Here is an 18285-nt window from a genome sequence, read left to right as displayed (position 1 = left end):
CAAAAAATAAAAAATAAAAAATAAATAAATAAAATAAATAAATAAATAAATAAATAAAATAAATAAATAAATAAATAAATAAATAAATAAAAGGGCAAAATTTCAAATTTACAATAATTTACTTATTAGAATTTAAACTCTTTAAAGCTGTGCTAATATTTTAAATAAGTAGCTATCCTTTTGTTGTTGCTCTGGATTCAAACAAATTTTGTTTGCACAACTCTGTTTTTTCCATAAGCCCACTTATATATACTGTCCAATATTGCATATCACAAATTTTTTTATAATTGCATACACTGTGTAAGAGTTAAAATATCTCTACTGTATAACATTGAACAAATGACCATTAAGCAAATAAAATTCAAACATTTCTGAGAACAATTGGCAGAGACAGAAACATTAGTCAAGTAATACTGTCAGTTTGGATGACAGGCAACTTGTGACCAAAACAAAATTCCAATGAAAAAATATGAAAAAGTAGAGGCATTTTAAAAGAGATTTACATCAAAGTGAGAGTAAAATTAATGGAAAACTTCATATGGAATGCATCCAAATAAGTGAAAAAAAAAAAAAAAGGCTGCTAACATCGCACAATCAGGAATCAAGCTGCAAACTTCTAAAATATAAAATACTGAATTCACTATGGCTAGACTTGAGCACATGTTGAGACTTTAATTAGGTATCAAATGTGACATGAAAAATTATTTGAATGCAAATGTTATGTTTAGGCAAAAGTGACATTGTGGAATACATTGGATTTATGCCAGAAAAAGACAGAAATAATGAAGAAGAGACTTTTTATTTATTTCCTTGTTCATCTATTTATCAACTTATCTATCTGTCTATTTACCTTCTCAAACGTGCTCCCATGCAAGGCCCAAAAATGTTGCCAGGTATATTTTGATCTGATTTTATTATTTTTTTCTGAGGCCTGAGTACCTATATTATTGCCTGGTGCAGGCAGGGGTTCAATAAATACTTGGCGAATAATTTTTAAACCAGTACATATTCCAGTTGATTTCCTCTTTTGGAAAGATATACTAGATTACAAGTCTCATGAGCAATGTCTATCTTATTCACCATCCCAGCCCCAGTGCCCTAACATAGACAAGATACTCTGAATATACAGTGAATTAGTAAATTCAGACATTGCTTACCACATAAATCCTGAAAAAGATCATTTTTAACTCTCAAAACTAGTCTCTGTGTTGCCTTATAAGATTCCTAGACATTACTTTAGTTAATTGACAGAACAAGACCTACATCTCTTCAGTTATATTCTGGTTCTCCTTGATAGTAAGTTTGTCCAACAAACACTCATGAAATAGATTGTGTTTTTTGATATCATAAAAACACTGCTGCCCTATTCCAATGATTTGTCTTGGGTACCCTTGAAGATAGCTATTAGCATAATGGATACATATTGTGGAATTTGAATGTCTGAGTTTGAATCCTAGCTCTGTTCCTTGCTAGTTGTGCAAAATGCTCAAGTTCTCTGCAAGCCGCTTCCCTTATGTATAAAATATTAATAAAGTCATACCCATCCCAGAGGATTTCATGAAACAAAGTGAGATAATTAATACACAAGAACTTCTCAGTACTAAGTCTAACACATATAAAGCGAGCAAGAAATATGCTCCATGACTGCTCCTTTTTGGAACAGCAATTTTCTGTTCATGATACCATTTCCTCTTTCATAGTTATCCAAGGAAACTCCCTAGATATCTCTTCCACATCCACTGCTCAATCTCAGACACCTTAATTCCTTAATTTCTGCAAACCATTAATGGAAAAAAACATATTAATAAAATATGTGACTAATTCTGCATTTAATCCAAAAACTTAACTCTATAGGAGGTAATCCTCTAGATATTCCCAGATATACTCACAATTAAAGAATAAATAAAAGAAGGTAGTGGAAAGAATTCCCTGAAGAGTTGCTAATTTCCTTCAAATATTAAACTGTAGAGCACTACTACTTTTATTCATATTCAGAAATATTTGCTCTTCTCCCACGCATTTAATTTAAATAATGTATCTCTCTGTAATTCTATTACTTTTCATGCATGTGGTGACCCACATTTGTTACTGGCAATAAATTATTAATAAACAATGAGTCAGGATATAGCAGCTTCTTGGTAGTTGTTTCATCCATGTGTTTGCAATATGCTAGGTCACGCCATTTGCAGGATGTTTGTATATTCACTAGGGAGCCATGAACAATGGAACTGTTAGAAAATATCTGGCTTTGTGGTGTACTATAGAAAATGAAAAATTCTAGAGACAGCTGTGTAATATAAGCAATAGTTGGAGAAACTATGTCCTAGAAAAACACAAGCCTGGAGCTTCTGTGTTATAAATGAACTAGAATATTGACCATCTAAAGTTTATTTTTATAAAATTTGGAGTAAATGTTGCAGTACTGCAATATTTGTAAAATAATTTAGCAATGCATTCTATTTCTTAAATTATACATGCATGCACACACAGATGTATGTATAGATACACATATACACATACATATATGCAGTTTTAGATACACACACAACACATCTCTACTTACTTTTATTATTTTTACATACTCACTATAGTTACAGAAAAAATATATAAAGGCTAATATTACAACATGCAAAAGAAAACTAACTTCCATATTGTGTTTTTTAAATACAATTTTCTACTAAAATAAACTAGGGTTCTTTGGAAAAAGTCGGATTACAGATCTGGGCAAAAAAAAAAAAATGCAGAAATTGAACCTAAGACATCTTGTTAACGGATGGAAAAATAACTGTCAAAAACCTAAAAGCTTATATATGGACATTTCTAGAGCTTGCTATGGTTACAACTCATTGATAAATAAAGGAAAAAGCTCAAGTATCTAGTTTACCCTTTCTTTGTGGAATATATTTCAGACAAATAAAATAGTGCAAGAATTTTTTTTAATGTAAAAGAGCCACAGTTAATGGAGTTGGAAGAAATGATGGCATTAGAAGCTTATCATTTTAAATGCCAAAGTAAATGATGGAGTATACTCCTGTATACTCCTAATGGCTGCTAAACCATTGTGAGATGAATTTATGGCAAACTCTGGAAACAGTCAGGTTGACTATACCTGAATCCAGTTAAATCTTAGCATCACTAAAAGTGAATATTCATACATTAAACAGTTTCTAATGTGAAGTAATAAGAAATAAACAGCATCCATGTAAAGTTATTTTGGGTAAAAGTGAGTACCTAAATGTCAACAAGTTTTTTATAGCACTTTACAGGAAATATAGGAAGAGAGGGTCTAAATGACTCCATGAAGACACAATCAACCAAATTACAAATCAGAGGCACAGTTGGAAACATATCTCAGTTCCAACTCATAAAGGACACAAAAGTGGAAGAAAGGTCGTTACAAATTTAAAACAAGTAAAATACATATCAATCGAAGCACATATGTGTATCCTCTCGAGATTTGCAACTAGGGAAAATTGGGTGAGTTTTAGTTGTGGCTGTATTTTGTAAGCCACATCCAGATATTTTACAAATATATACTCGAGTATTTTCAGTTGCAATTCTATGATATCTGCAGTTTGCTTTTAAATACTCTGGAAAAATATGAGGGATAGATGAAATAAATATACATAATATTGATGCTTGTTGGATTGATGTGTTATTGGTTTAATTAAACAATGCTCTATTCTTTCTAAATGTTTGAAAAACTTTATAAGATAATGCTAAAATATACAGAAAAACAAGTAAACAGGATGTCTTTGGCTGAGTATAGAGTGCCTAGAAATATATATGAACATATTTAGCAAATATATATGAATATATTTAGCAAATACTGAATATGGTAGTTGAAATATGGGTAAAGGATGCTTGTTTTAATATTAGAAACGGTATACAAATTTTTGCACCAAAAGAAAATATTGAAGTCATCATATAAGAAGATGAACAATGTCAATATAGACAATAATGACAGTTTTAATAACTACTTTTAAGAATTTGAGGGCGGCCGGGTGCGGTGGCTCACGCCTGTAATCCCAGCACTTTGGGAGGCCGAGGCGGGTGGATCACGAGGTCAAGAGATCGAGACCATCCTGGTCAACATGGTGAAACCCCGTCTCTACTAAAAATACAAAAAATCAGCTGGGCATGGTGGCGTGTGCCTATAATCCCAGCTACTCAGGAGGCTGAGGCAGGAGAATTGCCTGAACTTAGGAGGCGGAGGTTGCGGTGAGCCGAGATTGCGCCATTGCACTCCAGCCTGGGTAACAAGAGCGACACTTTGTCTCAAAAAAAAAAGAAAGAAAGAAAGAAAAGAAAAGAAAAAGAAAAAGAAAAAAAAAAAAAAAGAATTTGAGGGCATAGTTGACTGATTAGTCTTGTAGCCACATTCTGGCATCAGTTAGATTCCAGCCAGCTGTGAGATTTCCCCACCTCCTTGAGGGATCTGTTAGATTTCAATGGTTGAAGTGCTTGGTGCAACCAAAGAGAAAGGTATGACCTATGTAAATTTTATTCCCATGTCAAACCATGGAGCAATAATAAGCCTGGGAAGTTAAAGTAATCGATTACTTTTCATGTTTGCAGAAGAATCTGAATCACTGGGAGAGATCAAGAGTGCAGTTTAGGGTGGAAAGCCAGATTGGTAGAATTGTCTCCTGGCTAGATACCTTGACAAGTGTGGGGAAAGGCGCAAACACTTGTAAAAGCAAATGACTAGACATAATCTAATTCTCTACAAATAGAAAGGAGGTGTTTGGAGATACATGGATGGATGAGGAGAGAGAGGCATAGATTCACACACACATGCTTATATAGCTAAAAAAATGGATGAATGGATCAGCCAAACTAATGAAAATATTACACATGAGAGTTTGAATAAAAAAGAGATCAGAAATGATCACTACTATTCTCTGCGCCTTGTTTTATAATTTTGGCTTTGGAATTATGTATAATGCACTACATGACTATAAAGCAAAATCAAAATTAAAAGATATCTAAAACTGTTAAAAAAACATGAACACATAAAGAGAAAAATTATTTTAGTGACTTTACAACACAGGATTCACACTCTGGAATATATTCAAAGGTCAGAAAACCTGAAGTGTATGTAACAAACATGTTTACAGGAAAAATATACAAAATATATTTATATACATAAATATATAGAATATATAAATATTGCAATATCTTATAATATATTTGTAATATGTAATATATTTGTAATGCAATATTTTTATGTTGCATTATGCTTGCAATGTAAGTGTGATGGTTAATACCGAGTGTCAACTTGATTGGATTGAGGGATACATAGTATTAATCCTGAATATGTTTGTGTGGGTGTTGATAAAAGAAATGAACATTTAAATCAGTGGCCTGGGGGAGGTAGATCCACCCTTAATGTGGGCACAATCTAATCAGCTGCCAGCGAATATAAAGCAGGCAGAAAAATATGAAAAAGCGAAAAGAACCAAGCCTCTCAGCCTACGTCTTTCTCCTGTGCTGGATGTTTTCTGCCCTCGAACATCCAAATTCTTCAGTTTTGGGAGGTGGACTGGCTCTCCCTGCTCCTCAGCTTGCAGAGAGCCTATTGTGGGACCTCATGATAGTGTAAGTTAATACTTAATAAACTCCCAGACATCTATATGTGTGTGTGTGTGTGTGTGTGTATGATGTCATGATTATGTATACGTGTGTATGTATGTGTGTGTATGTTTATATGTATGTATGTCCCTCTAACAGAACCCTGACTAATACAAATTTTGGTACCAGAATTGGTTCTAGAGGAACAGAATATTAAGGATGGAGTTCTTTCATTGATTTGGGGGTTGCTAGAGTTGGCTGGCTAATATGGTTAGACTCAAACATGCTAAGTATCCTACTTCTAATAGTATGGATAACACTGACAGTCCTTTGCATGAACTGTTTAGAGAGTTATGCAAAATAAATGCCTTTGTACACTCCTAATTCACTGCTCATGAGAGGCAAGGAATTTAGTGACTCTATGCATAATAACTTCGACCATATGTGGAGAACCAAGAAACATAATGAAGCTCGTTGGTTGCTCCTAAGTTCAGTGGAAAAAGTGGTCAAAGAAAATAATAAACTCAGGGATTTTTTTTTCTGTCTACAGAAGCAGATACTGAGCCTCAAATCTGCTAAGATTGCCCTGAGTGAGTCTTATGTCCTGTACAGAAAGAGGTGAAATTGTGGGAAAACAGACAGAAGATCTTATCATGAGAGTGGCTGATTTGAAAAAAGAAAGAAAGAAAAAAAAAGATGCATGCACAGCCTCACCAGGTGTCTAGTGTTAAAGTGAGTATATTGATTGGAAAATAATAGGGTGCTGCAACTGGGAAGGGGATGTGTGGGGAGAACGCTGATAAAGCTGGAGACACTGAGTTTGCAAACTCTGATGAACCTTTTCTTGCCAGAAGAAACAGCTTTCCCATCATCAGTGGCAACATCCCCTCCCCAACCCATGCTACTGTCAGCCTTTCCACCTTTGTCAGAGGAAATAAACACTGTGATGCCTGAGTCAACAGTGGTGGCCTTTCCTGAGGCAGTTGCCAGGCAACATAATGTTGATTCTCCTCAGAAGCCATCCCTGACACTTCTGTTTCCTTCTAGACCTATAACTAGACTAAAGTCCCAGTTGGCCACTAGAGGTGTGGTTAAGAGTGTGACCCATGAAGGGGTGAGCTAACCTCAAAAACAGCTGTTTGAGTTCTCTAATTTATATAAAAAGAAATCTGGAGAGCAGGCATGGGAATGGATATTAAGGGTATGGGATAATGGTGGAAGGAACATAGAGTTGGATCAGGCTAAATTTATTGACTTGGGCCCACTAAGTAGGGACTCTGCTTTTAATGTTGCAGCTTGGGGAGTTTTTTTAAAAAATGTTTCTAATAATTTTTTTAGTTGGTTCACTGAAATATGAATTAAAAGATGGCCCACTGTGAGTGAGCTGGAAATATCTGAGCTTTCATGGTTTAATATAGAGGAAGGGATTTAAAGGCTTAAGGAAATTGGGGTGATAGAGTGGATTAGTCAGTTTAGACCTACTCATCCCAGCTGGGAGTGTCGATAAGATACACCCTCAACCAATGCCTTGTGAAATAGATCTTTGAAGAGCCCTGTAATTGCTCTTCTCTGTATGTCAGATCTAAGAATGGGAACCACAGTCACTCAACTACAAAATTTAAATACAATGGGAATAATTGGATCGTAATGTGGCAGAGGCAAAGTGACAGCACTCAACTGTCAAAGGCAAGGTGGGTATAGCTGCTGTAATGAACAGCAGAGGCAAAACTCACATAGAGCTCTGGCATTGGCTAATTAATTATTGTGTTCCGAGAAGTGAAAATGACAGGAAGCCTACTGCATTCCTACTTAATTTAAAAAAGCAGAAAACTTCTAGGTCAAATGAACAAAAGACTATTTGCATTATAAGAACAGAGAGACACGGCCCCTCAATAAATTTCCAGATTTGAGCCAGTTTACAGACCCAGAACCCCTTGAATGAAGGGGATGCCAGGTCCCCTGAGGAAGAACCTCACTACTTTATGACAATATATGCTGATAATCTTTCAGATTAGACCTCTGGCCTTTTACTGAGTTAATTGTGTATTGGGGAAAGAGAAATGATAGACATTTGGGGGACTACTGGACACTGACTCTGAGCTGATGTTGATTCCATGGGACCCAAACATCATTGTGGTTCTCCAGTTAAAGTAGGGGCTTATGGAGGTCGGGTAATTAATAGAGTTTCAGCTCAAGTCTCACTTACAGTGGATCCAGTGAGTCCCTGTACTCATCCTGTGGTCATTTCCCCACTGTCAGAATGCATATTTCGCATAGATGTGCTTAGCAGCTGGCAGAATCCCCACATTAGCTCCCTGACTGATATGGTGAGAGCTATTATGGTGGGAAAGACCAAATGGAGGCCATTAGAGCTGTCTTTACCTAGAAAAATAGTAAATCAAAACAATATTGCATCCCTGGTGGGACTGTGGAGATTAGTGCTATCATCAAGGACTTGAAAGGCTCTGGGTGGTGATTCTTACCACATCCTTATTCAACCCTCCCATTTGGCCTGTGCAGAGGACAGATGGATCTTGGAGATTGGCAGTAAGATTAACAAAGTGGTGACTCCAATTGCAGCTGCTATTCCAGATGTGGTTTCACTGCTTGAGCAAATTAACATGTCTGGTAACTGGTATGTAGCCATTGGCTTGGCAAATGTGTTTTTCTCCATTCCTGTCCAGAAGACCCACTAGAAGCAAGTTGCCTTCAGCTAGCAAGACCAGCAATATATTTTTACTGTCTTACCTCAGGGGTATATCAACTCTCCAGCTTTGTGTCATAATCTTATTCAGAGAGACCTTGATCACTTTTTACTTCTGTAGATATTGCACTGGTCCTTGATGTCATTATACTAATTGGACCAAAAAGTAGCAAAGGCACTGGACTTATTGGTGAGACATTTGCATGCCAGAGGATCAGAAATAAATCTGACTAAAATTCAGGGACCTTTTGTCTCAGTAAAATTTCTAGGGGTCCTGTGGTGTGGGACCTGTGGAGATATCTCTTCTAAGTTGAAGGATAACTTGCCACATTTGGCCCCTCCTACAACCTAGAAAGAGGCACGATGCCTAGTGAGCCTATTTGAATTTTGGAGGTAACACATTCCTCATTTCAGTTTGCTACTTCTGCCCATTTATTGAGTGATATGAAAGGCTGTCAATTTGAATTGAGGAATACAAAGTATTAATCCTGGGTGTGTCTGTATGGGTGTTGCCAAAAGAGATGAACATTTGAGTCAGTGGACTGGGGAAGGTAGTTCCACCCTTAATTTGGTGGGCACAATGAAATCCACTTCCACTGAATATAAAGCAGGCAGAAAAACATGAAAAATTGAGACACACTAGTCTCCCAGCCTCTGCCTTTCTCCTGTGCTAGATGCTTCCTGCCCTCAAACATTGGAATCCATGTTCTTCATTTTGGGACTTGGACTGGCTCTCCTTGATCTTCAACTTACAGGAAGCCTCTTGTGGGACCTTGTGATCATGTAAGTTAATATTAATAAACTCACATATATATACCTATATGTATCCAGTTAGTTCTGCTCCTCTAAGAGAACCCTGACTACAGCAATCATTAAACAGAATATGTTAACATTCATAGGCATATATGTGTTTGTGTACATATGTATACATCTGTACCTATGTGGATGTAATAGAAAATTAGTAAATTATGATAAAATAGGAATCAAGATTTTAAAAGAATAAAAAATAGTAATATGAAACTTAAAAAGTTAAGTAAATATCATAAATTCACAATGTATTTTTCTTTTTCTAATAAATGTATTTTTTAGCTCATGCCACTGAAAAGGCCTTAAAGCAATGTCTAAATCAGAGGCAGTGATTACAAGTACCCAGGTATGAATCCTCATGACTAATAAAACCTAAAGGGACCTGCAATGAATCATGCCCTTATATAATCCCCTCCTCCTTGAGTGTGTGCAGAACCTGCCTCTAGCTAACAGAATGGACAAAGATGATGAGATTCCACTTTCATGATTAACTACAAACTCCCTGTTAGTAGGTTTTAGTGAGAAAGATTCTCCTGCTGGCCTTGAAGATGCAAATTGCTGTGATGTGAACTACCTAAGAGAGAGGGTCGTGTGGCAAGAAATTGCATGTGGCATCCAAGACCTGGGCAGTTCATAATAAGCTGTGCCTTTACTCTTACTGCCACAAGAAAATGAATTCTGACACCAATCTAAATAAATTTGGAAGCATATTCTTCTCTAGTCAAGCATGCAGGTAAAAATTCAGTAGAGCTGATTTCTTGAGTGCAGCCTTGTGATATCCTAAGAAGAGGACTGAGATAAGTTATGCCTAAATTTCTGACCTACAGAAACTGTTAAGACTTTACGGGTGTATGTGTGTGTGTGTGTGTGTGTGTGTGTGCATGTGCACACATGTGTATTTTAAGAGACTAATTTGTGGAAATTCATCACACAAAAATAGAAAACTGTCATAGACTAGAAATACTTTTTATCACTAAGAGGAACCAAGAATCCTTGAATAATTGGTTTCAGATCTGTATATAGAAATATGCTAGAAATATACAAGATAAGGCTAAACATGTTCTCATACCAGAAAGCAAAGAGTCTTAAAAACTGTGGTGGCTTTGTTAAAACAGCAAGTAGGAATCAACTCAAAGGCCTTTCTTAGATTAGAGATGAGAAAATTTGATGTCAAGAAAAATAGTTAATAGCAAAGCAATGAACTATATTAGATAGCACATTCTAGGTATACCCCAAAAGGCCCTTTGGTTAATTTTGAAACTTGTGACGTATTATTTCATTGGCACCATCTCATTTACTCCAACTATTATAGAAAAGGAAAGATGGCATCTATGTTATCTTTAATAAATGAAAACTACTTTAAGCTAATGTAAATAGTGGAGATATAAAAATTATTTGTAGGAGAGTTCTAGCTTAGAAATGCAGAAGGAATGATAAAATAAGAATATAACTGTTTCACAATCCCTAATAAAATAATGCATCTAGGCAATTATCAATAGCTACTTTAAACTAGTAGGTGAAAAAGCTGATGACATCTTTACAACAGGATAAACCTGACCACTTAACCCCACCTATCAACCTTAGCTTCACTTTAAAAGACAACCAGACATATTGGTTCTCCTGATGTGATGCAGTAGGAAGCTCAATAAACTGTCTGTGAAAAGACCTTGCCAAACTGTTGAACATGAATCTCATAAATTACAGATCTACCATGTTTTTAAACTTTTAATTTGACATAATAGGCTTTCAGAAAAGTTGCAAGAATAGTACAAATAATTTCCATATACTTTTCATCCAGCTTACCCAAATGTTAACGTTTTGTCATATTTATCTTTCTTCCTGTTCCTCCTCCTCTTCTTCATTCTTTCTCTTTCTCTCTTTAAGTGTGAATACCTACATTAATGCATAGCTTAGAGACAAGACTATGTTCTGAGAAACTTGTCTTCAAGTAATTTTTTCATTGTGTGAACATCATAGCATGTACTTACACAAACCTAGATGTGTTTGTTACTGCCTACTACACACTTTGGCTATATGGTAAAGATTATTCCTCCTGGGCAACATACCTGTACCATGTGTTACTGTCTTGAACACTGTAGACAATTTCACTACAACAGTAAGTATTTTTGTGTCTAAACATCTAAACATAAAAAAGGTAATATATTGCCCTATGATGTAATGAAGACTATGGGAATTTTTCAGCCCCATAATGGGAGAACCATTGCATATGGTCATTCACCGTTCACCAAAACATTATTATGTTGTACATGACTGTGTCTATATACATATATTTGTATATATTTATATATATTCACACATATGTGCATTTTTCTAAAACATTTAAGATAAAAGTTATAGATATGACACTTCCCCTTAAACATTCAGTGTGTTTTTCTAAAATAAGGACATTCTGTTACTAAACCACAGTACAGTGATAAAAATCAAGAGGCCATAGTCATATAAAAGTATGAACTGTTTACAGACCTTATCAAATTTGGTCAATTGTCTCAATAATGTCTGTTATAGCAAAATGAAATTTCTCTCTCATTATGCATTTCTTTTAGTTTTCATGTCTCTTTAGCATCTTTTAATCTGTAACAGTTCCTCTGTCTTCTTTTATCTTTTTTATGATAGCAACATTTTTTAAAAGTGCAGTAGAATTGCATTTTTTTCTTCTCTAGAAGATCCTTGAATTTGAGTACCTTCCATTATATGAAAAATACAGGAGAATGCGGAATATATTAAAAAAAAAAAAAAAAAAAAAAAAAAACATTGCAGTCAGCCAGCCATGATGGCTTATGCCTGTGATCCCAGCACTCTGGAGAACCAAAGATGGAATGATTGCTTGAAGTCAGGAGTTTGAGACCAGCCTGAGCAATAGTGAGAAAAACACAGAATTTAAAAAAAAAAAAAAAAAAAAAAAAAACTAGTCAGTCATCAGGGTGCTCTCCTGTAGCCCCAGCTGCTTTGGAGGTTGAGGACAGAGGATACAGTGAGCCTTAATCATGCTGCTACACTCCACTCTGAACTTGACCCTGTCTCAAACAAACAGGAAACACTGCAAGGGAAAACAGACAAATCCAAAATGTGAGAACTTCCACAGGACAAAAGTCTAGGTTTCTTCAACAAATTAAAGACAATAGAAAAGAAAGAGTGATTATTATGGATTAAAAATCACAGGCAATACGTCCAAATGTGCTTTGCAGAACGATTTAGATTCTCATTTTATTAAACCAACTTTAAAATGTACATGTTTAGAGGTAAGAGAAATTTGAAACTTGCGGGATATAAGGAATTATTGTTAATAATTAGATACAATAATGCTATCATTATATAGTTTTCAAAAATATTTCTGTCTTCTAGAGATATATGCTGAATTATTTATGGTTAAATTGATAACATCTGGTTGGTGGTGAAAGTGATAGGCATAGATAAACAAGAACGCCTACATATTAATTTTTGAATAGCTTGGGACATAGGTACTTGAGGAGTTGTTATATCATTCTCTTCCTTTTGTATATAAAAGAAAGTTTCAAAATTAGACATTCTAAGATCTGTAGAGGGATGAATAGACAGAACCCGCAAGATTTTTAAGGCAGTGGAAACACTGTGTGCTATTTTAATAGTGGATGTATGTCTTTATACATTTGTCCAAACCCATGCAATGTGCAATACTGAATGAACCTTAAGGTAAACTATGAACTGTGGATGATTATAAGTGAAAGCTGAACAATGAGAACACATGGACACAGGGAGGGGAACAACATTTACAGAGGCCTGTCGGAGGAGGGTTGGGGAGAAGAGCATTAGGGAAAAGAGCTAATGCATGCTGGGCTTAATACCTGGGTGATGGGTTGATAAGCACAGCAAATCACCATGACACATGTTTACCTGTGAAACAAACCTGCACATCCTACACATGTACCCCGGAACTTAAAAAAAAGTAATTGTAAAAAATAACAATGAAGTATTTGTTTAGGCAGTCAAAAAACTAAACAAATGTAGGTTTATTAATTGTAATAAATGTGCCATTGTGGTGGAGGATGTTGATAACGGATGAGGCTGTGCATATGTAGAGGCAGTTTACATATGGGAAATGTCTGTACTATACCTTCCACTCAATTTTGCTGTGAACCTAAAACTCCTCTAACAAAATAGTCTATTTGAAAAGTCAAACTAACTAAAGGACTGAATGACTAACTGTGAGACTATTAGATGGTCAAACTCCCTGTGCACATGAAGTATGGGTTATCTGATGCATCTACCAATAAGGTCTGGAATGAACATTAGTGGAACTCTAATAGATAAAATTTGGGCCAAGACAGTTCTGGAAGCACATAATTCGCATGAACTGGTGACTCACATTCCCAGTAGTCCAATTCTTATTCCAGTTTTACCATTCCCTCAACTTATTATCACAAATGACCTCCTAGGGAATTTCTTACCATCGGTTGACTAAACAGAAAAATATTTCAGTGTGTTTTAGGGCTCCATGCCATATGCATACAGCAGCTGGAAGTGTTATTCTATATAGTACAAAACTACTTAGATGGGTTCTAAGGGATAATGGAACTAGAAAACATTTCCTTTGGCAAAAGTTTGAGTGGCAGATCTCAATCTTGGGATCAAACACCTTGCAAAAATACTTTTACATTTTTTTCTGAGATGAGTTGAGGTTAAGATTTGTATTCATTGACAATTATTGATGACATATGTGGATGATCAGGAATAAAATTTAAAAAAGGATGAAAAGAAGTTTGTGAACATTTATGGATGTTTCAAAGTAGGCTCGGAATATGCAAACGCCCATTGTGGAGGATGTTCTTAATATCTAAATGGGAATGAAGAACTGCTATATACATGTTGAGAAGCCCTCTTTCCCTCACTTCAGTCCTAGATCTGTGTGCTTATGGTGGTAAGCTATTTCATTCATGGTTTCAACCATACTGATCTCCCATACCAAGGCTTACTTGGCTATCTGCTTTCTATAAGAAATGAACAATAAAGTGGGGAGGTGGGGAGAGATAGCACTGGGAGAAATGACAGATACAGCTGAGGGGAAGAAAGGCAGCAAATTACACTGCCATGTGGGTAACTATGCAACAATCTTGCATGTTCTTCACATGTACCCCAAACCTAAAATGCAATTAAGAAAAAAAGAAAGAAATGAACAATTCTCAGCCTCTGTGATGGTACCACCACCTGAAGGTCTATCAGCTACTTGTTAGATCATACAGAATTTCATTATTATGGAGAAGGCCATAATTTGTTATCATTGCAGTAGATTCTTATGCTACATTTCGCTGCGTATTTTTCTTTCCCTATTTGCAAATTTCTTCTAATATACCTCCCTCGATGTGCTTACTGGTTGTATTATTCAACTTTGTGGTATTCCGCAGAACATATCTGGCTAATAACAAGGATTTTACTTACCAATTACACTATTACTAAGAAACAGCAAGTCTCGAGGGACAAGGAAATACCACGAAAAGACTCAATTACTGTGCCACCTGGGAGACAAAGCTTGAAGCGACAGAGGTAGAATTTTATGTGGTGTGATATAAATTCTGAGCTAAAAATAAATATTGCTGTTTCTCCACTGATCAAAATTCTGGGATGGGTCTGGGTTGAATATAAGAATATCTGTAACTATTACAGCTGCTCTCACAATATTTTACTTGCTACTCTTATTACTCTATGTTCTATCAGTTTGCAGATATTAAGAACAGGGATATTTCACTCCATCGAAAACCTCAATTGTAGCCTAAGTCTACCTCCAGCTGACATTGCTTAAAAGAAAAAGAGGATATAATTTCGTAAGGTGTTTGATCCTAAGATTTAATAGGTTTCAGTTATACAATAGGAGTAAGAATAATGACAAACATACAGTGTTCCCTGGAATATCTCCTAGAACTGCCATGTGCCATGATAAAAACTGTAGAAAGACTAGAGCGATGCTCTACAGATAAGACTGTCAAGTATTTTGTCATCCCTTTAGTAAAATCTCCCATGAAATGGACTGGAAGAGGAAAATCATAAATACCAATTATGACCTCATAACTTTTTGATGAAACAAGATCTCTATAGTCTTTCTTCCTGCGACATATAAACATTCATGTATTCTAGTTTTCATTCTTTCCTTTTGTCTCCTTTTTTTCTCTGCCATTACATGACCATAGGGTAGTAGTAGCTAATTTTACAGTTTATGTATCAGTTAAATATCCAAATTATTACTAAACTAGATTAAAATTTTTGCTTAGCAATCTTGGACCTGTAATTGAAAACACTAACTCTAAAGTCTTTGTCTTGTCTACCAATATATGAGGTAGGCAAAAAATACTTTATGTTGTACCTGAGAATGGATACATGTTGATGTTTATTAGCCAAATATATAAACTTTAATAGATATTTGCCATTCTTTATTTTTTTTTAATGCTGTATCTCCTAACTCTCCTTGACGTTTTGGTGGAACCCCTCATTTTATGAGTACTGTTGGCAAGTGGAGTGCTCTTTTCTTTATGAAACCGAAAGATACCTGCTTTTTTCCTAGTCTCACTTGGAGTTAAGATGTAAACACATGACCTAGGTCCACTAATAAAACGTACACTCCTCAGAGACTTTGAATCAAGAGCTAGTGATGCTAAGGACTGGAACATATGTAAAATTCTGGAAGAGGCCCTGTTGATAGCACCAATATGAGGCTCTTCAGTCAGTAGTGGTAGAAAGTCTGATGGTAGCATTCAGAGAGCAATATATTCAGACTGGGTTTGTATGAAAATTAAATGAGCTGTATGAGTCATGGTGTTACACAATGTCCTGATGGTTGTGTTCTTAACAGCTAATTCCAGCCACTGAGATATGGAGGCCACATTTAAAATAATAGTGGCTGCTTTTCAGGCCACTCAAATCCTGTTCTACTTCATTTGCCTCATACTCAGTTTCTCCAGTTCTGCCTTTTCCTGATTGCTGAGTTGGTTGGAAAAAATGTCTGGACTTGATTTTGCCCCTGAATCACCTTTAATTTCATTCTTTGTTGCATAAGTAAAAGTCTTTCTTGTTCCCTTATTTGGTCAAGTTCTGTAAAAATATTAATTCAGCCCAGGTACACACTCTGGGTTCCCATATATCTACAAAAGGGAAGCCAACATTAAAAGCAAGGTATTATGAAAACCATGTGATAAACTTATTTTCTCCATTAACTTTCATGTAATTACTTTTTATCTTTCCCATGTTTTTAAAAGCAAAATCACGAAGATGTTTAAAGTTTGGCTTACGTAACTTTTGTTATAGTGCAACTTCAATAATTTTAAAAGGTAAGTTCTAATTACAGAAAAAATATTGAACATTTTTCTACCAAAGGAAAAAAATAACAGCAGATACAAAGATAAGTTTTAGAATAACAAAAGGTGAAAACTCTAATTTATGGAATATTTAAATACCAGAAAATATCAATTGGGTCAATGTTTAATGTGATAAAGAAAATAAATCACCCTCCCTCTCTCCCTATTTTAAGTTTTCTCTATTCATATTGAAATATGATAAACCAGCAAATTAATAATCATTTCAAACAACTGGTCAGAGATCTATTGCTATTTAGATTGGGGTTGCAGGTTAGAAAACAGGGAAAGAGCAAACATTTTGGTGGGAAATAAGGGCCATTATAGAGGATGAAAATAGTATACTAAGAAAATACAAATGATGCTGTCATGAACAGAAGACAATTATTTATCCTCACCTCGTCACAGACAAAGGGCAGCACACAGAGACTAGTGAGTATTGTGTGGCCTTGTACTTCAGCAGGTTGGCAGAATGTTCTTATCGAGCTGTGTAAAGTAGGTCAAGATGTAGTACAGTTTTGTAAACTTGGTAACTTCATTCAATAAAATAAAGAAAAACAAAAGTGAGTAAAGGGTTTACATCCAAAGAATTTAATTGAAGTATTACTGCATTTTTTTTCCAAATTACTAGAATACACATATGCTGTAAAAGACAGTAACATAGTTCTTTTGTAATGGCCATAATATCCCCCATGATTCCTAAGGAATCCCTCAGTAGCCTTCACACTGAAGCTGTAAGAACCTTCCACATGAGAGAAACAGTGGCTAAACCAAGGTAAGATTGAATTTCAGATACACCATGCTCTAATGGAAGCATCATGAAGACTTGCTGAATTAGAGAGTATTTAGTGGCCCAGTAGCTCTGCTGCTGAGGATCTTTCACTGTGGAAAAAGGGGGCCTCTGTTACCTTGTTTATAAATCACATATACTGCTATTATCACAATATTTATTTCTCGCTGAGCACGGGAGATTATTGGGAACAAGTACAGGTGAACTACAATATTATTTATCTCTTTTTACTTTATAATAGAAAAGCAAATTAAAGTGACCTTAAATTGCTACTTAATAAAAAAAAATTATATGTCTTTTTCTTTTCAAGGCATTCTTCCTAAGAGAGTGCAGAATTCTCACTTGTGCTTTGGTGGAGCTTTCTGGTACTAGATGATACAGCTCTATGAATGAAGTAAGTTTTTAAAATATTCTCATATCAGGTTTAATAAAAAAAATGAAAACCATATGTATAAAAAATATAACGGTTACTAGACAATTTTAGACCATATTGATATGTCATAGGCAGAAAAATATTTTGATGACTAACTGTGGTTATCTTAACCAAGGTCTTCTTATTTATTCCTTTTCTAACTCATTCCTTCAAAGACATTAAGTTGACTTTGGTATTCTTCTTACCATGGCAAGTAAGTAACCAACATGTGTTTTTCCAAAACTCTGTGGGGAATCGTAATTTTCTGTGAAGGATTTTCCTAAATGTTGAAATGCCCTTCCTGGTTCCCAGTGACTAAGTTTCTACTTAGCTTGAATTTTTATAACAAGACTTTGGAAACCATTTTTTCCCGGAGAAACATTTTGCATTTAACTAATATTTCTGCAAAACTAGGGAAAACATAGATTGTCTGAAACTGAATGCTCCCTATATTTAGACCATGTGTCTGTGTGGTTCAGGCCCAGGTGACAAAGAACTTATTTCTCACTCTCAGCAGTAAATTTCAGATTGGTTGAACAACCCAGACACCTTCAGCATTTCTAAGTCACAGAATCAGTCTAGGAATGTGTCGGTGAGATGAGGTTTAGTACTGGCCAAAGTCTGGAAATAGTCAGTGTAATACTGTGAGCTTCTGGGGCTG

The sequence above is a fragment of the Saimiri boliviensis genome, chromosome 5 (assembly GCF_048565385.1).
Source record: "Saimiri boliviensis isolate mSaiBol1 chromosome 5, mSaiBol1.pri, whole genome shotgun sequence".
NCBI lineage: Eukaryota > Metazoa > Chordata > Mammalia > Primates > Cebidae > Saimiri > Saimiri boliviensis.
Note: the sequence above shows the minus strand (reverse complement) of the source record.